The sequence below is a fragment of the Crocodylus siamensis genome, chromosome 3, assembly GCF_052110815.1.
Source record: "Crocodylus siamensis isolate JL-2025a chromosome 3, ASM5211081v1, whole genome shotgun sequence".
Taxonomy (NCBI): Eukaryota; Metazoa; Chordata; order Crocodylia; family Crocodylidae; genus Crocodylus; species Crocodylus siamensis.
Genome location: NC_143397.1, coordinates 173,986,358 through 174,012,037, shown reverse-complemented (window position 1 = coordinate 174,012,037; position 25,680 = coordinate 173,986,358). Strand labels below are relative to the sequence as shown.

Below are 25,680 nucleotides of genomic sequence, written 5' to 3'. Positions count from 1 at the left end.
CACAGGTGAAAAAGGTTGACTACCAGTGACATACAGAATGGAACCACTTGCACTGGAAAGTTCACTGTATAACACCTAAAAGTCACGAAATTCCTCTGTAACAGAGCAGAATGCTAGGAATCTTTGAGATTCTATCCACCTGCCCTCTAACAAGGACATTTTTCAACTATGGGATAATTGTAGTAAAATAGATTTACTTGGTAACAACCCAGGATTCCCTGGAGCCTTTACCATTCTGGCTTCCTTGTCCTCTAAGGCAGGGGTACTTGGGAGGGCCTGAGAGGGTACACCCAGGCAGGCAGGGATGGAGCACTGCTAGTCCCCACCCTGCACCTCTGCCTCCCAGGAGGAGGGCCGGGAAAGGGTGGGGACACAGCCTGGCTGGCTGGATGCAGGGGGAGAAGGGAAGCTCACACATGGCAGCCATCGCTGCCACTGCCACTTCCCACCACCCTACAGCACTGCCATTGCTCTGCGTCCAGTTGTACACCACGCCATCCCCCGCTACTCCACGTCCAGCCACCAGGCATACATTTACTAAAAAAGGTTGAAAACCCATGCTCTAAGGGATAAGCAGAGCTAATAAATTGTAACATTTCAACAATATCTATTTTTAGGGTGATCTCATTGAACACCTTCAGTGAAAAACGCAGGAAAAAAGTGATGGCTCATCAAGGATGCTGAACAGCCTCCTTTCAGCTCTTAGAACATCCTTGTCAATTCAAGGTATAATCACATGCTGTCCCACTGCCTTAAAAATATAACAGAGTCAACACAACTGACAGTGTGCAAGGAAGAAGGGAACAAAATAGCTCATTTGGCTCTGTAGTGTCAAGAGAAGTAAAAAGCAGTAAAAACTAATTATTATTAGGAAAGTAGGTAGACATGGCCCTGAACCCACAGAAAGATCCACTGAATAGGAAAGTTCAGTAACTTCTTAGAGTAAAACTATATAGTAAGAAAAGTGAAAATAAGTGACGTTATTCAATATAAAATAGATATGTAAATTATTAGCTTCCAGTTGGGACCTAACCTAAACTTTAAGGAGAGGAACTTAACTAGGATTTTGTTGCTGTTTATAAGGCAATTTCACAATTAACCTGATAGTGAACGCTGACCCTAGCAGTGACATCTTAGTTCAGCTACCACTATACCCAACTTTGCTCTTAGCTTAACTAACAGAGCTGTATTTTCCAAAAATTCATGATAATGAAATCTGATCTAGTTTAGCCCTGGAGCAAAGCTTCTCTACAAAGAAACAAAGATGTTTACTTGGTAAGTCACTGTGCTACTGCTGAGCTTTCAGCGGGTTTTGTATCTCTAAGGAATACCTTAGCAATGAGATATAAAAAAAACTTGTTCATTTGTAACACTGCTTAGAATGTGTTATTTAGCTTAAATGTAACATTTCTTTTGTCTATTTCCTCAATACAGTATTCTTCTTCTTACCCAATTCTGACCTGCTGTGGTCTGCGTTCCTTGCTACAGGAGAATTGCTTTATTATTTTTCTGTAGTGAAAAAATAAGTGAAAGCTAAGAGCTGGCATTTTCCAAGAGATATCTTAAGTCTGTGAGTGGTTCCTCAGGTGAAAAAGGTTAAGAACAACTGGTCTAAGGGCATGCTGTTTTCACCCCCTGCCTTCCACAATTACCCATGGTGGGGGCAAATAATTTTTATTCCTAGATTATCAAAAAGGCAAAGAAAAATGAACAACAAAATCATGTACAGCAAAACTTTACAGAGGCAGGTCAAGCATGCCTTATCTTTGCTCAAAGTGGAGTGCCCTCTCAGTGAGAATTCTTTCTTTTACCATACTGAAAACATTGATTGCAATTAAACTCATCAGTCTGTTATCACAGATATGGCGATAGGCTGGAAGAGACTATAATTTATTCAATAAAATGTGTGCATTTTGGGTGCAGGATAGCCTTTCTTTGAATAGGAAGATGCATTTTTGCAAAGGTATGTGAACAAATGATAGAAGAGTTGAACTAAAATTCAAGATCCAATCTTGAGTTCCCAAAGTTAGCAACTTGAAATTATCTATACGAACGGACAAAACAAAACACCCTAAATCCTGGACAACTTGAGTTTAGATCCAGGTTTTGAATTCACAAACCTGGGAACATTCAGATACAGGATTTAAAAATCAACTCAGGACAAAAACCCAGAACATAAGAAGGGTTGGCAGTTCAGTCTCAACTCTAACTTATTCTGTTTCTGACTTTAAAATATATGTTGCTCCTCAACTCATTGTTTATCAAGCAAATACAATTTGACAAAACTTATGTCAAGCCTAAGAATTTACTATATAAAGAAAATGTTATAATATAACCATATGTACAGTATATTACAGTACAATACATACCTATTTTTAAACTTGACTTGATTTTAAACTTTTAATAATGTCTAGAAAAAGGAGGTCAAGTTTTAAGAAATTTAATTGTGTAGTTTCAAAGTTCTGAGAATTTATATATCTGAAACTGTCCAAACATTCTCTACATTCAATGCATCTTCCAAGTGTTAGGATACAGTCCCACAGAATCCCTGCCTCTACATCTCAGAAATCTCCTGATTTCCCTTCTGGTTTAAAAAAAAAATGTCACTATATTCAACGTTAACGTCGTGTAGCTCAGGTTGTCTGATACAGGACTGCAGAAAATTAGGTGAAATTCAGATAAGAATCAGATTTCTTGAGTTTTCATACCTCAGCTGGGAATCTTTTAGCAAATTTTCTGTATTTTCTGTTTCCTGATCAGGAAGAGCTATATCAATATTCTCAGTTATAGTTCCAGTCAGAAGCCAGCTCTTCTGTAGGAAAGCTAATAAATCAACTAGTCTGGCATTCTTAATATTAGATAATCGCTAGCAGATGAGAGATGGGGGAAGCATGAATTGCAAGTACTTAAGAATGTAGATTCACCTCATGTCATTTTTATTAAAAACAAGAACAAAAGTAAAAGGAACAAAAAGGAAGCATTAAATCTACTAATTTATTTTAATACCTACATAAGTCATTACAGGGCAAAATACCAGGCATGATTTGTCTGGAGGATGCTAGTAATATCTGCAGAGGATTTATGTTAAAAGATCTCAAGACAGATACCGAACATTTTGACTCAGAAAGAAAAAAAAATTAACAAGTGCTATGTCAAACCAGATTCTGTTGTCTTGAATGAATTAAAACCATTGCTGGATTCCAATCACCAGTGGGGGGCAAATTAGCACATGGATCCTTTGGGGAAGGTGGGGGGAGGGGGAGAAGGGAAGAGGTATCTGGAATACACACACATACTAGGCAATGCTGAGCTATGGGGTCACCATGGCTTGAAGCTTGATTCTGCCATAAGCCCAGCCCAATTAAATATATGGTAAATCACGAGCCATTTGGCTTTGGACTAATATCATGCAGTTTATGTAAGTAGATACAAAAGTGCTGTTTAAAACCTTGCTACCTGTGCTAAAACTTGCAGCAGTTTCAATAAAGATAAAATTCATCAATTCTGAATGAATAAACTAAATTATTACAGGCATGTTTATTTCAAGGTCAGCATTTTCACATTTCACTCTCGCCCTCTGCCCTTTACTTCCATATGCTCAGGGAGAGTAGGGTCTAACAGTAATGGGGAAGGGGCTGCTGGGAGAAGAATTGGGGCAGGGGGTGTGCAGAGAGCAAGGAAGCCACCTGAGCCCCTCCAGATTTATTTTCTCTGTCGTAGCGCTGGGAGGGCAAATTCAAGGCAAATCTTTAATTATTAGATTCTATACCTGGAAAAGTGTAACAAAATTTATAATTTTCCCATATATCGATTCTAATTATTAGGTTGCCTTACATTCAAGTAAATATGATACTCTGAATTAAAATCAGATGGATACACACACACACACACAGATAGATGCATACACACGCACACAAAAGCTATCCATCTGCATATACACACACAAATATTCATTGTATATCCATTATATGTACACAATACCGCACATACTTCATGCTTTCAATCTCTTTGAGATGCACATTCCCCTACCCCTGATATCTGGGAGACACCGCCCTTCCCCCCCTCATTCTTAATGGTGAAAAGAGGAACCTGAACTATAAAATACTCATACCAAATAAACTGCATTTTGTATTTTAATTAGCAATACAAATAAGGCATTTGTAACAAAAGATAAATTTGGTCTTTTCATTTTACATCTTTTGTGGGTGAAGGCTAAGCTTTAGAACAAATCAATTTAGTCCATGATAGGCATAAAGTCAAATGAAAACAAACCATAACCATTGTAAGGTAGTAAAACAAACCGTAGTGAATCAAGGATGAATTGGTCAGGAACTAGAAATAATGACGCATGCTAAAATATCAGCGTGAGAAGTGTTGAAGGGTACATGTCATACATCACTAAGGGCATGAGGTCAGTTAATTTAACAGCTTCCCAATAATGCAAGTCAGCGTACATTTTGCTTTTTAGTCCTTTTCAAGAATTAACCCTGTACACTTAAACCATTCAGACCCAGAATTTAAAAACTCCTTCTAAATGATATTGTGAAAATGGCAGAAAAATTATAGTGCAAATACCATTAGTTCATCATTTTTGGGTAAGTGCTGGAGAAATAGTTTGTGTACTGTTACTAGGCACCTTGACAAAAATAAAAACAATGGGAAGGGAAACAAAATAAACACATTTTGACAGAAAATCTGAGAAGAGAAGAACTATTTCAATGCAAAAATTCTGATTTTTTGTTAGAAATGCAATACTGTTAGAGGGCTACACTGAAAAACTAGATTATTATTCTCGCACTAAATCCAGAGGCAGCAGAGTTGAGCTGTTGAACTGTTGAAAATCCTGCTCAGACTCTTCAAAGCAAATATGCATAGGTTTATCTTTACTCATGTTGTTAGCAAGCGCCAAAACACTTTTAAGCATCTGAAAGATCAGGGCCTAATTGTATAGTGTAATTTTAAATCTGATTAATAGAACCTTGTAACTAATTACTTTGGCCATGTACAGACATTGTTTCTACCAGGAAAATCACTGCTCTCCCGTAGAAACTAGGACGATACAAACATTCATTTTGTTTCATCAGGGGAAGATATGCCGCCTCTTGGGGAAAGATCTCCCTTACAAGAGAAACCCTCTCATAAGAATGAATTCCTGTATGTCCCCTCCCAGTCTGGTCCAGGAAGGGAGAAGACCAGTGGAGCAATGCTCCCCACCTCTCCCCCCAGCCAGAAACTGTCCACTTTGAGGAACTCTGCCCTGCTGCTCTCTCAGCTGCACTCCTTGTATCCAGGAACAGCACAAAGGATAAAAAAAAAAAGAAAACATTAACAATAAAAAGTCTCATATCTGTAAAATATGTAAATGGACCCATTTAAAAAAATCATTACACTGTTGCATATTCATGAACTTAGGTTTTCTGATATTGATGTTCACTGCGCTGTGTTTTCTGTTTATATGTCAAGTCAACATCATGGTAACTTACATTATCACCTCTTTTAGATCTTGAGCAATTTATGTAATTAACTGGAAACAGTTTATTAAAATTATTTCTACTTTAACATGCATACCTTCCTATAGATCCATTTCCCCTTTTAAAGCTTTGGCTTTAGTGAAAGTATGCACACTAGCAATAAAATTAATCTGGTCACTTTTGAAAGAAATAATGTTTTTTAGGATGCATTTTGACAAATTAGCATTTTTACTGTCTCAGAAATAGAGAGTTCAAGGAACAACTTTTGTCTGGTCTCGCTCTAAGTACAATATAATTACAAATCCTTCTCTCTCAGTTTTAATATTGATTTCTGTTACTGGCTATTTTCATTAATAATACTTTTTTTAACAGTTGCATTTCAGACCCAGGGCTTGTGGCCTGGGAATCATATGAAATTACTTGATAATAATTACCAGGTAGTTATATGAAAACAGACACCTACTGAAGTACTGGGTTTTTTTAAAACTAAGACTACCATTTAAATAGAAGCCATCTTATTAAAGACAACAGCAAAATAAAAGCAAAAGCTGTGGAAATCATAAGCTAAGTTTACATAAACAGACAGAAAACACTAACTGCCAGAAATCTGAAAGAAATCTTATCAAAGGCTGTGGATGGTGTAAATGAGGACATACAAGAAAATTCTGTCTGAATACTTGAGTTTTATTATTGCTATAGCTCTCACTGTTGTAGATCTCTCCATATACTGGATCTTTCGAAAAACAGAGAAAGCCATGGTCCTTAGCAACATTCTATTGGTACTGTTCTTCTTTTAAATTTTCAAACTGAGCTCATTTTAAGCACCTGTCATTTTTGTTTGGACCTTTCAAAATGCCCATAAAACTATTTTCACCTCCTCTAATCACAAAGTTTTCATATGAAGAAGTCAGAATGTCAAAAACGAAGTTTTCATGAGTGCTTTAACTAAGAAGCCACAATTATAGCCTCCTTATACAAGCTAGGTTAAATCTTCAAATATCAGAAAACAAAGCTAAGACCGCCAATCTTACAATGACAGCTGCTTTAATCACTCCAAGGTTAGGGACAGAAATTACACAAATTACAATAAGTCATTGGACACCAGTTCACATCTGTACCACAATAGAAGTTCAGTGCACATAAACTGCTTTCAAAATGACTAAAACCAGTTTAAGATAAACCTGGATGGATGTAGTATCAGACTTAACTGATTTAGGTTAAATTGATTTATTGCACTTCTGTCTCAGAGCCCCTTCAGATTCAAGTTAACTCACAGTCCCCCAGCATACCAGGATACTTTGCACCTCCCTGCAAACCCTCCCTCACAGGGTAGGCAGGCCAAATTTTGGCCCAAGCTGTCTGCTGCAGCAGAACAGGGAGGTGTGCTCCAGAGCCTCTGGCTTATGGCCTAGCCCACTGGAGGCATTTCCAGAATTAAAAGTGAATGTCTGTTCACTTGCTTATTGGTACAATCTATGCAGCTTAAAATAACCTGTGAAGATTGAATCGATTCAGCCTCAGGCTTTTTCACTGTCTGTACTTAGTCCAAGACTTTGGCTGATCTATAGCAACTAAAAAGGTATAAAAAAAATATAGCAGGATAAACAATGAGGGACAAGCCCAGCAATAGGCCCCCCTCCGTTTTTTTTCCCTGATTACCTTTCTTTCACTGTCATGGTGGCAGCAGGTTGGGTTCACCACAGGAGCACAGGAATTGATACATCATGCCATGTCACTTTAGGATCACCCACTTACTGGTGCTATTCCCCCAAGAAAGGTTAGATTTTGTGGCCAAATTATACCAAGAGAGGCACAATCAAGTGTATCCCCTACCTTATACTTACCCCAAACTTATTTTCAGAGAGGAAATCCACAAGGTCATTCTTTAAATTTGAGGAAAATATACAAAATACATAGTAAAATCAAGTTTCTGTAGCTAGAAGACTTGAATAAAATAAGCTTTTTTTTGTTTTGTTTTGTTTTAAGTAACTTCTTATTTCCTCAGCATCCTGTACAAAGCTACTGCAGGTCTGATACATTTTTCTTCTTGTTTCTATAAGGTTAAGACTGGCCATCCAAAAAAGTAATACTAAGGGAGTTAGGGGGTAAAGACTAACCTTTAACTAACTGTATAAGGCAGAATCTTTATAAATTCCCTTCAGATTGGGACCACTACTGTTTTTTATTAAGAAGTATTCAGTAAGATTTCTCTTTAAATAAATAACAATCATCTTTCTTCACAACTGGATATTTAAATATACTTTAAAATACATGAAAAAAAGTACATTTTGTCTAATCTGAAATGCCACTGCAGTCTTCAGATTAACAGGCACATTAACAAGCTACCCTTCTCCCATCATTTTCACCTGCTGCTGCAAACATACAAAATAATAAAATAATTGAACATCTGTTTTCATGGCCATTTCTATGCCAAAAATAGTGTATTAGTAAAACAAACAAAGAAAATAAGGGTATGTGATATCTTTAAAGCCAGACAAAACTACATCAAGGATAACAGTGAATCAGAATTTTTCTGTGAAATTGTCCCAGACCATTGACTAAAAGTGGCCATGTTGTTCATCAATATTTTATTAAATAAATCCATTTTTCATATTATATTCTGGTAGAAATTATATTTATCTCAAAATGGGAAATGTTTCTCCCTCATTCTTTTATGTAGCATATGTTTATCACATGTCAAGGCTGAGTCCCTACTTTCTCTCTTCACAGAAATACCAGAAATTCTTCTGCAAAGCAAACAAATCTGTCAAGAACCTCTGGAACTACCAGAGGCAATCCCTGTTTCAGATCAAAGATGCAAATCACTAATAGGCATTGCATGACCTCCAAGGTGTCACAGGAGACCAATTATTCAACACAAAGGCAACCCAACAGAATAACACTAAAACAGTAAATTCAGGTAGGCTTCTAAAAAAAACCAAACCAGTAGTTGACAGGATTCATGTTACCTTTCTGCATCAATGGTTCCAAGATAAAACCATTATTTGCAGAAGGGAGGTGTTATAGATATAAAATGTCATGGAATGTCTTGGGATATGAAAAATAGTTATAACTAAAACTATTTTTTTCCAATTTACAATTGAGTAAAAAAAAAAAGAAAAAAAAGATTTGCCTGTATTTCTCATCATTCATTGCCCTAACTAGAGCAGTGTCTGTGTGTCTCATTCATTCACTGCATTAACTAGTGCATTGGAGTTTTACGGATGAGATGAATATAGGAATAAATTATTCAGTGCAGATAACTACTATATTTCTCTACACTAGCCCAGATACAAAAATTCCTCATGCTTTTTACAACCTGGACATAATTAGCCTTCAATACAAGTACAAACAGACAGCCATGATTTCCAAGGCCACTATTTCTTCTATGTTTTAATGCAGTGATTTCTAAAGGGTGTGAGGCAACACGTTAGCAGCAGAAGTGTCTAGCAAAAAAAATGTGCAAGATTGGGCCTCCTGCTACACTGGCCCTTCACAGCAGGATAGGGGCCTGGTTGGGCTAGCAATGCATACAGGATTGAGCTCATGGATTGGATCTGGCATGCAGACTGGTGAGTGCAGTGTGCTGTCAATTTTAATCCAAAGAAAAAGTATGTCCTAGGTATAAAAAGTTTTGGAAACATGGGTTTAATGTAGTGGTGCTTAAGCTTTGGCCTCACAGGCCAGATGAGTGATGCAGAGCTGGACCACAGGCCAAATTGGGCCCCATGTGCCAGAATTAGGCCTGCACCTGATCCAGCATTCAGAGCCATGTTATCTTGTCCCTGGGTCTCACCCTGGGTATGGAAGTTTGACAGCAACGCAGGGATGTTACCACTCCATTGCCACCATATTTCCAGACCCAGCATGAGCTCCATGGGCTGGATGACAGGGGCTGGATCTGGCCTGAGGGCCCCAGGTTGACCACCCCTGGTTTAAGGAAGCAATAATACAGAAACATACGGGCTGCATGCACTAAGGCAAGAGTGCCAAATATTTGGCCCATGAGCCACATTCAACCTGCAACATTCCCCACCACCCCCTTCTAAACCACTGGGCTAGCAGTGGGTCATGGACAGTTTGGGGAAGCCACTCATGGTGGACAGGGCTGCCAAAGAATCCAGGGTCCCAGTGGACACAGCCCTTGGTGGCAGGGTGGCAAATGATGGATTTGCTGACATAGCCCCACTTGCTCTGCAACCGCTCAGCCTCCATTACAGCAAGCAGCCACCTACCCCACTGCCACCATCCTCAGCCCAATGAATGGATCTGGCCCACCAAGAAACCTAGTGGACGAGATCTAACCCAAAGCACAGAATGATTTTGACATCTCTGCACTGAGGCATGTGGATAAAGCTCCCATTCCATTAAGGAGTAGTGCCCACGCACAGGCAGTACAATGGCATTTAAAGGCAGGAGGGCCAGGACCTGAGGCAGGAAGTCTCTCTAAGTCTGTTTCCTACCCATACTAGGCAGCTTAGCTGGGTGATGGAGACAGTGATTTTTTTTAAGCTGGTAGAGCTGGGAACCAGGTTGGGAGACTCTCTTCAAGCCCAGTTCTCAGCACATTAAAAAAAAAAAAAAAAATCTCAAGCACCACCCAGCTGGGCAGTGGGGACAGCAAAGGAAAGCTGGCAGCAGGAACTTGGCTTCATGAGCATCTCCCTGAGCCCAGTTCCTAGCTCATCCATTGCTACTCTGTTGGCAGTCTTTGGTTTGAGGACCAGACTGCGAGGGGAGCATAGGGAGATCTTTCAGGTTGACTGCTGAAAGATCTCTCTTGAAGGCAGCATATTTCCCATAAGAAAAAATGAATGAACATTTGTACGCTTACAGTTTCTCCTGAAAAATCAGCAACTATCCTGACAGAAACGGAATGCCTTTATGTAGCCAAAGACACAAAATTGAAGATGACTGGTCCACCCAGCTCCTGTGCTAAACTGTGCTTCAGTCTTATGGGTAAAATTCAACACTATAACTTTCCCATTACAAAATAGTTCTATTTGTGTTTGTTGTACAGAATTACAACACAGAACAGTGAAAGTCTGGAAAGTCAAAGTTAAGGCTAGTAGTGTTAGAGTAATGTTACACAGTCTCAGGGTGATATCTTTAGTTAAAACTGGCATTCAATCTTTATCTAACCTCCCTTCCCTGTGCCTCCTGAGCCCTGAACATCCCTCAGACACACATCCCATCATTTCCTGATGAATTTGGAATTAGGTATTAGGAGAATTTAATGACGTGTCAGTTCTGTAGCAACCTTAACATTATTTAAACAGGTTTTGTGTTTAACAGGCAATTTGCATTTAATCGAGTTTATCCATTTCCAAGTTATTTGTTTAAAGATGCTTTAACCTTGACATAAATCAGTGCCAAGCATGTGTATACATTACATTTAAAGGGTTTAATAATTAAGCCCTTTGAAGAACCACAATTCACAAGTAAGTTTCATATAGAATGAGGAAATGCTTGCCCTTTTCTTTCTATTTAATTTCTATTCCTCCACAATTTTATGGATTATTTCATCTGTACTCTAATGTGTTTTTGTAAAGATCACCATGAAACACCAGTATAATTACTATAACAATGCTACCACCCCTCGTCTCCTGAATGCCTGTTTCTTCCTAATGTGACTATGATTGCTTATATAAGATGGTAGGGTCAAGGAATCCAAGACCTTTGTCTGTGTCCTGTGGTAAAAACCTTTTGGAACACATGCACATTCTTCCCTCCTCCCTTTCCTTTGTAGAAGGCAACCATTATTACACTTAAGACCTTGTAAATAATAAGAAATGTATTTCAACACTCCTTTCCAGTCTGCTTTATATAAAAGTACTGAGAATAGCAATTCTGTGTAGCTTATAAAAAATAATGCTAAGCAAACCTGCGTTACCTACTTTTAAAAACTGATTTTTCTTCTTTAATTTAATTACACAGAACAACAACTACAAAAATACGCTTCAGACTCGAAGGCAAATTTCAACCTTTACTAAACAAGAATTAACATACAACACATAAACTATGGTTTAAATTGGATTCTATCTTGATAATTTAACATTTATCTGTTTGAAAAAATTGGCAAGACCATGTACTTAGGTTAAGCTCTCTAAGAAATATAAGTTTTCAACTTAAAAAAAATCTTTCAGCTTTTTCAAATATTTTTGGCATTAACTTTACAAACGGAAAAAATCTCGTAAGAGGAATAGTTCATATTTCTTTTCAGATACAGAAACTTTAAAATGATACATCTGGGAAACCAAAGTACACTTCAACCCTTACTGTCTTTTCAGGCTGGTATTGACTACTTTATAATAGCTGCCAACATTCGGTAAGGATTATCCTTTCATTTAGACAAAAGAAAGCATTCCTTAGCTAAATCAGCACTTTTGCCATCAGACTCATAAAACCTTTTCACAACACGGATTTTCAAGAGAATCCTTTAAGGTTTTAGGATGCTGCTCCTTTTACTAAGTAACAAAATACACCCCATGGTGTCTCATTGACCCCACTCAGCTCTCCTCTGACCTCTTCAATTGTTGTAGCCTAACTTCAGGGGCCACAGAATTTGCCTCCCATATCAAAAAGGCTAATGTTGCTTCCTCCTGGCACCTGGTGAAACAAAATGCAAGAGGTTCCCCACCCCCCACCCTGACTACTACTATGTTCCAGATGTTCCCAACTACTAAGTTACTGAGAGCAAGTTTTGGTATCTGCATGGTAACCAAGAAGCAACAAATTAGAACCTGGACTGTGGCAATGACCCTCTTGTTCAATTGGGCCTCAATGCTGCCACTGCCCTAAGGATACAACAGGTCATAAAACAGGAATAGATTGTCAGCCTCCTGGAAATGCTTGGCCATTACAATACAACAAGAAACCATTTTGAGTTCAGCATCCTATTCAGAGTCTCCTGCAGTCACCAAAAATATTGTTGAAAAGCTCCCAATTTGGAATGTACATCTATTTTTAAATCACTGCAAAATTTAATGACTCAAATTCTTTTCCAGACTTGCTTTAACTTTTTTGAGATGCCAACCAAATAAAACACTTCATTTTGTACCCATGTACATACAGAATACAAGTGCATTCCTAAGCATTCGTTTACTTCTGCAGAACAACAAAAGCTACTCCAGATTTACAGGCAAATTTCTATACTTATCCCAAGTTTGGGTGCTGGCAGAATTTAAGGTAACACATCAAATTAAGGATAGCAGTGGTATCAAACTAAGTAATCAAACTGAAAGTAGAAAAGAAAGCCTTCAGTAATATTGATCAGTGTTACTTAGTGAAAGTAGATTAAAAATTAACTAGTTCACTTAATTAAGGATACTTGCAGTGTTGAAATATGTACATTAAATAATGCAAGAATAAAAGAGTGTCACATGCAGCTCCTCCTAATCCTAAAAAACAGCAGAGATTACAAAAGTGGATGTTGAAAATAAAATTCACATGTTCTATATTAGGAATACCAAGTACAATACCTTCCTGTGTTTCTTTTAGCCTTTTCGAAATGCATTCATTTTTAAAGCTCGTAGCTAAGAGTTTGAGAAACCTGCTGCCACGTTATCTAGATTTTTTAGGTTCTTTTGCACCTGCAAAATAATGAGGGAGAAAGAAAACAAAATAAATGATATTCAACATTCAGTGAAGATTCAACATATGATATGCTTTGCAATAAGTCATTAAAAATCACCTATCAAAGCTCATATTTGGCAAAAATATTGGACAGAGTCTCTGCACTGACTAACTCTTCTTTCCAATTTCTATGTCTGCAGGACTGGAAGCACTTTTTTGTTGTTTGTGCAAGCTGACAAAAATGAAGAAAAAAGCATTTTGTTTTAAAAAATAGCTGGTGTAAATTATATTACATTTTCTGTGCCATTAAATAACAAGACAATCAATTCTTTTGGATCGAATGGCAAGAGGTTTGACTATCTGATCCAACCCCACTGAAGTTAAATGAAATTTTGCTACTAATTTCAATGTTTGCAGAATAAGGACCTAACATATTGAGAACTTGCTTAAAGGATAAAAAAGAATCTTTTTTTGCAGCAGTGTAAATACCAGGACAAGTAATTAAGACAAGTAATTTTCATACCTTTTCTTTTAAAACATATGTATCTTCAGAGAAAAGGTCAAAATTATTTCTAGAGAAAAAATAAGAGGGTAGACTATAAATTTTTTCCCTCCCCAACGCCACAGTAGCTATCAGAAAAACACTGTAATTTCCTAATTTCCAACTCTAATTCCTAAAAAGAATACTTTTAAGAGAGCTATGAATATGGCAACAGAGTTTGTTACAAACAGCATAGATGTCAAGTTCTGAAGCACCTAGAGAGTTGAGAAGATTTGTAAACAAAAGAGAAAGGCTTAAGTCAACTTATCGTTGGACAAATTATATTTAATGTACAAGATCTTCCTAGTCAATACAGGCAATCCATGTTTCAATAATGAATAGGCCATATTATTCCTGCAAATATTAAAAAAAATCACCCGTTGATTGCAACTGCAATAAGTACTTGCTAGACAGTGTTCATAGACATTTTTGAAAGCATGGCAATAATACAAAATACGTCTGGATTAAATAAAAGATTCTCTCCAATGATATAATTTTCTCTCCCCTTTTTCACAATCCAAAAATTAAAAAAGAGTCATTGAAGTTTTACTTTACCTCTTAGAGGAGAAAGGGCTTTCCCCGTAACACAAAATACACTGAACTAAAACATCTAAACACAGCACATCAAGATCCATAGTGACTGCGAATACTCTGAGCCACACAACCTCGCTGTCCTAGAAACAGTAAGTTTATCATTGTAAAAAAGGTTAAAGCACAGAACTTTTGACCACACTGTAAAACTCCACAAAGGCTTTGATGACTGAAAAAAATCCATAATCCAATTCCAACAGCTCCTAGGTCTGAAATTGCTATTTTTTGGCCACGTGCTGAACATTTCACCTGCTAGTAATGACATTTTTGTATTTTCTTCTAATTACACTCAAAGTTAAGACCTTTGGCCCTAGGCCACAGACCTCTATTCAGGCTGCACACATTCTCTTAAATGCCCTGATCCTTTGTTGTCACTCTGAGTCTTTCATCTATTATTTACATCCATTGAGAAGGGAGATACTCTACCATTTGTGAAGCTTTAAAGCTTCTAATCATCTTAATTTCTTCGCCTTTCAACCCATGCTTCCCCTCACGAACCAATGCCAAACAATGTGACAAAATCATTTTTCAAGCCAAGATCCCCATCTTCCCAAAAGCCCCTCCCTAAACCTTGACATAATGTTGGCCGCTCTGTGAGTGAAGACTCATTTTGTTCTTATCTGACTCAGACCTCTGCTGCTTTAAAAAAAAAAATCATTCTCTTTCAGTTCAAGAATTCAACCCCACTTAAGTACAGCTAAATTAGGAAATATTGTATTACTTGTTCCTTTTTATTCTGAGTAATATATGAAATGCAGAAATCACTATTTATTTAGAATGGCTTTGTTAGCTTCCCCAGACACAGATTTATCAAGTGTACTCGGTCTTGGATTTATATTTTTACATAAAATTAATTAGCATTCATTAAAATAGAAGTGATGGAAAAAAGCATGCATACTTGCCTATCCAAAATAAAAAGACACAAGGAGTAATAAAAATAAACATAGAATAGTGCCATCAACATGTTATTTTTAGTATTGCAAAGTTAATTTCTCTTAAAGTTAAAATCAAAGCACAATTTCTTCCTCAGATCCCACAAATACTCTTCTGACTGTACCTCAGATACAAAGAACAGAAAACAAGTAATAACATTTTTACCATGACAGAAGAAATTCTCAGATCACTGCAGCTACCAAATAATCTTAGCTTCCAACACATTTGGAATATGACAACACGTGATTCATCTTGGTTCTTTCTTCCAGTGTTGCTTGGCTTACTCTTGATTTCTAACAGTGTTTCCTTGTTGTTTGTCCCCTCTGAGGACCCCCAACCCCCTTGTCTTTTCCTATTTTCACCATTTGCTTCAACCAGCAGTTCACTTGAGACCCATCTATCTTACAATGCCTAAAGTGACAGATGCTCTTAGGAATGACCATACTGCTGAGTGAACAAAAGATAACATCACCTCTAGGAACTCAAGGGAGAAATACAACTGCAACCTTAAGACAGGATTGTCCTAACGGACACTGCACCATAAACTTCTCTCAAGTGAAAAAAGAAAACAATTGCAAAAAAAGGAATCTGCCACAATCAAAGGCAGAAAAAGAGTGGGGTTGTGGGGGGGTTTTTGTTGTCACTGTGATGGCCTTTTCATTCTTTGTTACCTCCATGGAAGATTCTTGTCAAATTGAAACAGAATGAAATAAAGAGGTTTAAACTGAAGTTGGGGAAGACTACATATAAATTGTATTAACTTTTTCATGGTTTTTAGAGCAATCACAGCCTTTCAGTACAATTTTAACACTATGCCACAGAATTCTTCAGCAAAAATCACAATTACTTTGTTGATCCCATTTTACAAGATGGTTAGAAGTTTCTACAGAACAACTATCACTCAATTAAATTCTATAGGAGTGTTCTCTAGAGATAAAACACATCAACAGAGGAAGTTCTGAGGCACGGGAAATGTACATGTGCATGGGTTATACACAGACAGATCTGCTTCAACTGTCACTGTTTTAAACCCATAAATATTTGTGCTTCATTAATGTCTAATATTTACTACAGTTCAATGGCATCTTGACACAGCTGCGCTGGACATTCTAGCTCAGATTTATTTTAAATACATGAAGAAAACTTAATTTAAATGATACATTTTCAAACAGAGAGTGTAACGTAGTCTGCAATTTCAGTTGGGAGTATCATCTCCAAGTCATAACATATACATAACATTTATTATGCAATCAGTAAGTGACCACACTTACAAAGCCTCGGAGGGAGTATTTTAGGTGGTGCTATATATCTCTTATATAACAAAGAAAAGGCCATATTAACATCGCCCAGCAACAAACTAATGTAATGAGTGAGGAGCTACAGACACTTATAAAGACACATTTTATAAAGGACTAGTACATTTTATAAAGAGAAGGGAGCTGTGCATGTGAAGATTCTCTCCTTCACTTTCTTGCCTCCTCCTCCCCACATCAAGGATCTAAAAAGGATCTTGCCTTCAGTATTCAAACAATGAAAGGAAATAAGCTTCATTGCAGAATTCAAAATTACTGATGTCATCTGAGCATACAAGCAAAACTAGAAACCTGTGACAAAACACCTCAAACAAAAACAAATCAAGAGGAGGACTAATTAATGCAACATCTTGAGTTCAATGTTAGTTTGTTATCCATAATCAAGTGCACATTTCTTAATCTATATTTATTAGTTGCACAGTAATTTCTTCACCATACATAAAAATTTTAAAAAACCCGAACCTAGAGATATTGCCATAAATCTTCATATACAAACTAATCCATTTCTAATGTACTTCAATTTTTTTTCATTGAGCAGAAAAAAAGTAAAACATTATATAAAGACTAGTACATCCTCCTCATTTTTTTAAACACTGTAGTAAATTTGGGAATTTTACCTTACTCTGAAATGAGGATCCATCAGTTTAGATCCCTGTGTCACGCAGAATCCTACCGACTTCAGCAAGTGTGAAGGCCTGGGCAAAGAAGAGCTGGATGCAGGCTCAGGGTCTTGGTATCATAAGTTCTTAAATAAATTATTAAACTCCACTGCAGGTCATGTAGTATGGTTACCATTTCCTCATGGTTCGAGATATCCCAGGTGTAGAGAATTAAACCACAGAAAAAGCAGATTGGTTCTTCTGCACTTAAACCTATTACATAGGAACCTAAAAGGAAGACTACTTTGATTATCCCCAAAGGATGGCTCTCAATTGTGCCTCCATACCATCATATGGACACCTGTACCCACTCAGCTTTCTATGTCTACCATGGAGTCATGCTGTAAAGCTTACATTTCTGGCTGCTGTGTCCCTCAAAAGTTTTCATTTAGGGTGAAAAGGGGTGTGCCTGAAGAAAAACTATGCAGATCCCTGGCCTGTCATAGCTAACAGTTCTCCATCTCAGAGGTGGCCCCATAATAGGAGGAGAAGGGAGGAAAAACACCTTAGTTATGTGAAGGGTGACCATACATCCATTTTTTTCCCAGGACAGTCCCATTTTAAACACTTATCCTGGATGCCCCATTGCTTTGGTAAAATGAATTCTTTCGTTCTGTTTTCAGAAACCTCCAATGCTCAGCAACCCCCCATGGTGCTCTTATATTTTAAAAATCACAGCTCCTGGAGACAAAAAATGAGTTAAGAAATCTCAGCTTTCTTTAAAAACAGGGTAGGGAGGAAAAGAAAATTTCCAAACTAAACCCTCATGGACAGAAGTTTGGAAAACATGAAATATGAAAGATTAAATAAGAAGAGGTATATACAAAATCAGTTGAGGGTAAACTTCTTTGCCAGGTGTGACACAAAGTAAAGCCTGCTCCCTCCCCAAGTGCTATTCTGATCCCTTTCTCCTGCCCAATCCATTGCTCTACTCTCTCCTGCCTTGCCAATCTGTTGCTCTGCTTTCCCCTGCCTCCCCTATCTGTCACTGCTGTCTCTACTCTGTGCCAAATCTGCTGTCACACAAAGCAGCGGTGCATGCAATTTGTGGTGCGTGTGCTGTGGGTTAGCCACCCCTGCTCAAAGCAATTTGTTCAGCACTCACCCACCTATAACATTTGTCCTAATATTCAACCTAAATCTCTATTGTTTCAATCTAAGTCATTATTTCATATCCTGTATCCTGTAGACCCAGAGAAAAGTCTATATCATTTTGGTATTAGAAGAGGGTTTGATAAATCTTCAATCTTATTTTCTCTAAACTAAAGAATCCAAATTCTTTCAACCTTTTCTCTTTAATCATGTTTTCTAGATCACAAATCATTTTTGTTACTCCCTTCTGGACCCTTTCTAATTTTCCTACATATTTCTTGAAGTGCAGTGCCCAAAATAAGACATGTGCATCTTGAGGCTTTACCAGTGATGAACAGAGTAGAAAAAATCACTTCCTAGGGCTTACATTAACACTTCTGTTAACATAATCTAGTATTCCATTGACTTTTTTTTGCAGTACTATACTGTTGACTCATATTAAACCTGTAGTCCACAGCAAAACTACCAAAAGTGACTACTTAATATAATCTCATTATTTTAAAATCAATCTTTTGTTTTGTTCTGTTTTTTAAATTTTCTTTTGACTGACTCATTAACACAAGGGCTTGTATATACTATGAACCTCTGGACAGGATGTGAACCAAATTCAAGTAAATGATAACATCTATTTCTGATTAGACAAGACAGGCTATATTATTCCATATATATAAATCTTACACCTCAAAGTTAGCAGCTGTAAGTTGAAACACAATAAAAGAGAATCATCTTCAGTTAACATACAATCCATTTTATCCACATTCCAATTTATAAATATTGCAAAAGAAAATACTAGACCCTAAACTAAAACTTAGTCTATGAACACTGCAAATATTTTGTCAGGAAAGGAAGAGTAGAAAGTAAACTATTGGAATCCAAAATCGTTTACAACAGGGTGACACCTAAAATCTGGATCCGTGACTACTAGGGTGTATGAAATCTAGATCTGAATTTTGCAGCTCTTACTTATTATGATAAAATACACAAAGGAACACAGATCTTTCATCTGCAAAGCTTTGTAGAAGAAGTTCCAATTATATCATGGTCCCAAATCCACTATTTAACCTTTAAATGGAGATTTATATTATGCACACTTTTTGGAATATTTTATTAAGCTGTCTGTTTACCAACAAAGAGCTAGTTATAATCCTTACATCAAAATTTTAAACGTAAGTGGATAAAATAATTTGAATAAATGATTTTCCCAGCTGATATATTATAGCAGCTTAAGTAGAACTAATAATAGGCAGATATTTTGCTTTCTTTCAATTTTTGTATTAAAATATATACAAGTAAAAAGAGGGTCAAGTGTGTTTCTGTTCTTATGCACATCTCTGTAATATAACAAACAATATACGTTTCAAAAATATCTCACATTAGTCAAGACAGATTAAAAGATGTTTCTGAAAACAAGCCAGACAGTCTGAACCTCTAACTAAATGGTATTTATTCACAGTTTATTTCCACTATTTTTTGTTCAAAGCATGTATTTAAACCTGATCTCATCCTAACACAACTACCTACTATGAAATACATGAAATATTGTTAGACCATTACAGTTACAGGTAACTTTTTTCCATTAATACTAGTTTCTGACACTGAAACATGACCTTGAAATGACAGCTCCATTAATGCAAGTCTTATTGAGGAAGGTTTCAAAAAGCCCGATTAAATTAACTACTTCTAAACACAATAGGATCAATATGCATACAGAGAATGTTCACCCCCATGGCAAGTTCTTTTTGCTCGATTGATCAAAAACAAAAAAACCTGTGGCCTTCCAGATCACAGCCGGTTCCAGAAATCCACACAGAAAAAAAAAATCCATCAAAATGAAACTCTGAAAAGGTTTACCCTTCACCAACCTATTTGCACTTCAAAAACTCCTTAAGTCCTTCAGCTAAACCCTGGGGTTGAACCATTTCAAAAATGGGAGAGGGGGTTGACTGTGATTTATCTTCCTTTTGGCCTCTGGACAGAGCTGTAAGGTCTGCCAACATTTTTTTAATTTTCTTTAGCCTTGCTTGGATATGTACCATATTACAAACACCACTGACTTGAATTCTTTCTTGCATCGTTTGTGTCTCTCTGATGTGAGCCTACTTATAAATCAAAAATTTTGAGTTCAGCTCCTCGGCTCACAAGCCTATACTATTAAGTCAGCAAAGCAATCAAGCATCAGAAACCATCCTGTTGAATGTTTATCTTTTAGCATAAAGCACAAAATAACAGGCCTTATTCTGATCTTATACATGTGAAAAACAGTTGTTATTCTACTAGTTGAAAAAGCAGTGAAATCAGAGTCTAGCTTCCACATCAGCTGGCACAACATATTTAACTACATATAAAATTCATTTCCTATGTACTCTCTTAAAGCTTTAGACCATATAATATGGAACTTTCAGAACACTTTTCAGTTTTTTGCTTTGCAAGATACATTATCAATTCCAAGGAAAATGGAGATTTCATGGGTCACAAACCTCTAGGTCACAAGGACCTTTGAAACTGCTGTCAGACTACTAAGACTCAATCAATTTATTCCTAGTTTATATGTTTTACCCTCATTATTAAATACATCCTGTAACTGCATTCTTTACACAGTAACATTTTTCTTTAGTAAAACAAACACAGAACAATGTTGCTGTTATTCTTTGATTATAAATTCCCAGCTTCAGTCACCAATTGTGATGCATAAAATATACGGCAAACATCAAGGATAAATTCTCTCCGATACCAAGCCTCACCAAATGACACAATGAAATGACCTCAACTTCTAATTTTTTCTAATATGTTCTTGTGTTCGAAATACATAGTTCTATACATGACACATTTTGTTCAACAACAAAACTTCCATCAGCTCAAATGATATAAGGCTTCAATTTTTAATGCCATTTATCCTATTCTTTTTTCTTCAGATGAGAATGGGGGCATTTGTTTGCACAGTTTCCACAATTCACTCAAATATGCTCAGTCTTCAATGGTAAAAGTATTTATCATTATATTCCATTGCTAGAAAAAAAATGTAAAGTTTGCATTGAAATAAAAAATTAAAATTCTTAGTGACTGATAAACCCTTGGCTCTGTACTTGCCCTGAGTTCTAGAGCCACCTTCTAGTCTCTACGTTACTACAGGCCTAATCCTGAAAAGGTCTCAGCACTCTAAAAACCCTATTCAAAATCAACAGTTTAAATGAACAAAAGTTTGTAGGATGAGATCAAATGTCTACTTAGTCAACATACATTCTCCCAAACCTAAACACCCAAGTAGCTGAGTCTCCCTCATATGAAAAAGAGTGAAAAGAATTAAGATAACATACTAAAATCACTACTATGATAGTGCTTCTTTTAAAAGTAAACAGTCCACAAGGAAAATCATTTTTTTTCCTCTCAGTAATTTTTTCCGCTATTAAAACTGAAATCGTTGCACATTTACCTAGTCTGTAACAGAACATTCTGTTTTCATCCCCACCTATTCCTTTGTCTGCTGTTTCAAGATGGCAAGTCAGTAACACAGTACATTTTTTCAGATTTACCCCATGCTAAAGACTTCAACTACCTATAATCTAAATAGTTAAAACTTTTCAATTATACGATAGCTAAATGTTGATTTTTTTTTTCAGCCTCGTTACAAGAAAGTCTTCTTTCAAGACCACCACTCAGAATTACACCCAAAATTTTCAGGGATAGTTACTATTTAAAAACTCAGTAAGAAAGAATTTTTTTAAAGATTTGAAAGTAGCAATGTATCTTTTATATATAAAGATTGTAAATTAAGATTTGAAAGTAACAACATATCTTTTACATATATTTATAAACCCTGGGAGTAAAAACTTACATGTGTAATAAATTGGATTTCCTACATTTCTCACACTGCTGCCAATAAAAATACTGCTGTCAAGGCAATGTGGGGGAGAGGGAGACTCCTGAGGACACAAACAGAGAGTAGCTGTCTTCGAAAAGAAGCTGGGACAGTGAAACAACACAAAAAACAAGAAATACCTTGTGGAATCATTAGCAACCAGGGTGGCGGGCCATAGTCTAATTTCCTTATAAAGCTCATGACTACCTGCAGAGCATGGGAGCGCAAATCACATTAGTGGAGGCACCAGATGACCAAAGAAAGCATTTGAGGCCTGGTAAAATCAGTAAACAAAAGGAAGCATTCCAGATGAATGCCATTGCTAGAGTCAGCATTGTAAGAGGCCTCCATCTGATAACCCAAAAGCAGATTAGCTGCAGGCAACAAAAGTGTAAAATGAGAAACAAAGGGGTCATTTTGACACATGAAGAAATCATCTTTATTAAGCCATCTTGCATTTACTATGTAGTTATAAAAACTAAACTTACTTTAAATGACATTTGAGGCAATGAAGCTGTGACAGAGCTGACAAGACAAGTTACTGAGTGAAGGTAACACATTCTTGACTGCAACTAATTCAGCAAGCAAATTGCCCTCTTTCCCTTTGAATCTTTCTGACATTTTAAAGATCTATAATGATTTTAAGATTTGTTGTACAGATCATTTCAGCTTATTATCCGATTTGAACTTTTGAGTTTGATAGGCATAACATTGAAAATAGATAAATAAAAGCAGAGGTCTCCTTCAGGGTTCTTTGGGTAAATCTGATAACTTTTATTAGACCAACTAAAATAGTTGGAAAAAAATCTTCTTTCCAACTATTTTAGTTGGTCTAATAAAAAATATTGTATTTACCCAAAGAACCTTGTCTATGTCTTTAGACTAACAGAGCTACAACCTATACCTCTGAGGTATTCTTCAAAGAAAGCAAATATGTTTTTATATAACATAAATGTAGGCTTACACACACACACTGTTGTCTATATACTGTGCAAATTTTAAAAGTTTTAAGGTCAGAAGTTAAAAAAGGTTCCCACAATTTTGACTTGCCAAGCACATAGCAAAGAACTCAAAGTAACCAAAAGCAGGCACAGACTTTCAGTATGACCCCAGAAGCTCAAACAGCACAGCTAAGAAATAGCTGACAGCTAAAAAAGTATTTTGTGTAATAACAGGCAAGATAGTAAACTTTTCCATTTGCTTTAGCTACCCTATATTGGTCACAGTATTCAATACAAGCATTCTGAAGGTGTGTGTTTGAAGCACTTCTCTTCGTCTACACAAAGAATTTTCTTACCTGTGTTTACATAACAGTGCTGCCAAGAGCGCAAGTCCATCATCCCAGGTTTTATTAAATAGCCTATCTACATCCTGCCTACATACAGTCCATAGCACTGGTCATACTGGCATAGCTGTTTTCCAAAATGGGTAAGAAATATCCAAGCATAGATGCATTCCAGGTGTGCTTAATTAAGATTAAGCCCTGGAGCACAGTTGACTCGCAATGGACTTGGGAGGATATGGGTGAAAAGGTGGGTTAAAGGTGAAAGAAAATGAAAACAGATCTTAGTTCAAACAGGCAGGTATGAGGCAACACAAGAAAAAGAGAACTGAAAAGTCTAAAGTGTGAGATTTACAGGCTTGAATTTTTAGTCCCACTAAGTAATGCTACACCACAGTCACTGAGGCTAGGAACAGAAATTAGACAAACTCAGGGAAGAGGCAAGATACGGTGCAAGGGCTGGATTTGGCCTCCCAGGCAATTTCATTTGGCCTGCAGGTGCCCACCAATTAATTGTACCCCACCCAGCTCTTCTGCCCACAAGGGTGGGAGTGAGGCACCCACATATACGCAGATTTCCCCCAACATACCCTATTATACCTTGCTCCCACATTTGTGTGCGGAATGGCCTGACCCAGCCAGCATGCAGCTTCTGGACATGGCTGCTGCTGCCACAGCTGCAGCTGTCAGGGGACCTGCTCAATCTCAAACTCCCCAACTTCCTGTTCACTCCAGGTGCCGGGCTGGGAAGCAGTGGGGGCGGCAGTGGGGACAGGGGAGCGCAAGGCTCAAGTGAGCAGGGTGTAAGGTTATGGGCACCCCCCACACACTCCCTGCCATGATGCACAGCCCCACTGGCGGCAGAAGCAGCAGTCAGGGACACTTGGGGCACTCATGGCTGGTGTAGGCGCTGCTGCTGGTGGCACACAGTTCTGGCCAGCACTGCCTATGGAGGCGAGGAGTGCAGCCAGGCCAGCCTTCCTCTATCATGTGGGGCTCTGCGTGGTGCACATACACTTCTTGCACTCATACAACACTGGGGGAAGCCCCGTGCAATGGAGCTGGCTGCCTTCACCGCTCCCTGCCACACAGGTCCCAGGACTCCACCAGAAGTGGAAGGTAGGCCTGGACCCTGCTACCCCGTGGAGTCCTGGGACCTGCACCGCACAGAGCTGCAAAAGCATCCAGCTCTGTTGTGTGGGGCTTCCCCTAGTAGTGCGCAAGTAGAGGGAGCTGCATGTGCACAGAGCCCCATGCGATAGAAGTGGGCTAGCCTGGATGTGCCCCTTACCCCCACGTGCAGTGTTGCCTCAAGCTCTGTGCTGCTGGTGGCAGTGCCTGCACTGAGCACAAGCAGCCTGAGTGCCCACTGCTGCTGCCACCAGCAGGGACTGTGCGTTGTGGGGGAGGAAGTATGTGGGAGGGTCCCCACACCCTCCCTCATACCCCACAAACACCACACCCTGCCCTTACAGCCCCCACATATAAACACCCAACATAGCCTATTGCCCCCTCCCACAGACATACCTCCTCACAAACCCCCATACATACCCCCACCCCAACCACAACGCCACACACAATATACAAGAGTAAGACTTTATTTCTGAATTATTATGCAATCATCTCTATATATTCTATGCAAACACAAATCATGACAAATATTTTTGTAATAAAATTAAAATAATGTTATAGTAGGTGTATGACTTTTAGTATATGATTTGGGTTTTTTTCTGGTTCCAAGATGGCAACCCTCCCCCTCCCAAAAGGAGTATTTCTGGGGGACAAGGGGAGGGACTTCCAGTGGCAAAAGTCAGGGGTTAGGGGAAAGCCTTCTGGTCCCAAGATGGTGACCGGGGGTGTAACACTTGTCAAGGGGCAGGGCTACACTTGTGGCTCTTGACAGCTCATCAAAACTCATTAAGCAGCCCTCCAGCCAAAATAATTATCCACCCCTGCATAAACTGGTATAAGTGGTCGGAAACCAGTTCAAATCTGTAACACAACAGAAGTTCAGTACACATAAACAGCTTTCAAAATGGCTGAAACCAGTTTAAGATAAACCTGAACAGAGGTAGTATCAGACTTAACTGATTTAGATTACATCAATTTATTGAACTTCTGTCCCAGATCCCCTCCAGATTCAAAGTTAATTTACAGTCCCCCAGCATCCTAGGATGCTTTGTACCTCCCCGTCAAGCTCCTCTAACAGGGTGGGCAAGCTAGCCTTGGCCCAAGCTGTCTACTCCAGCTGAGCAAAGAGAGGTGTGCTCTAGCGCACCTCCCCCCAAAAAATTCTGGCCTGGGCCACTGCAGGCATATGGCTGCATTCTCAGGATCAAATGTGAATGTCTGTACGCTTGCTTATCA

General features: G+C 38.0%; 1 protein-coding gene across 13 annotated transcripts in view; it reads right to left on the bottom strand.

The window, feature by feature from the left end:
• The window catches only part of GREB1L (GREB1 like retinoic acid receptor coactivator), a 245,122-nt gene that overhangs the window by 114,472 nt on the left and 104,970 nt on the right, over positions 1-25,680 (bottom strand). For 11 of the 13 annotated variants that reach the window (XM_090039779.1, XM_090039777.1, XM_090039790.1 and 8 more), the window contains one exon: positions 12,953-13,063. The exons of 1 other annotated variant lie outside the window; for it this stretch is intronic. The gene's annotated coding sequence lies outside the window, so the exon portion shown is untranslated. Of the gene's footprint in view, positions 1-12,952; positions 13,064-13,569; positions 13,619-25,680 lie in introns of all 13 variants that reach the window. One more of the 13 variants, XM_090039780.1, reaches the window with a different exon arrangement.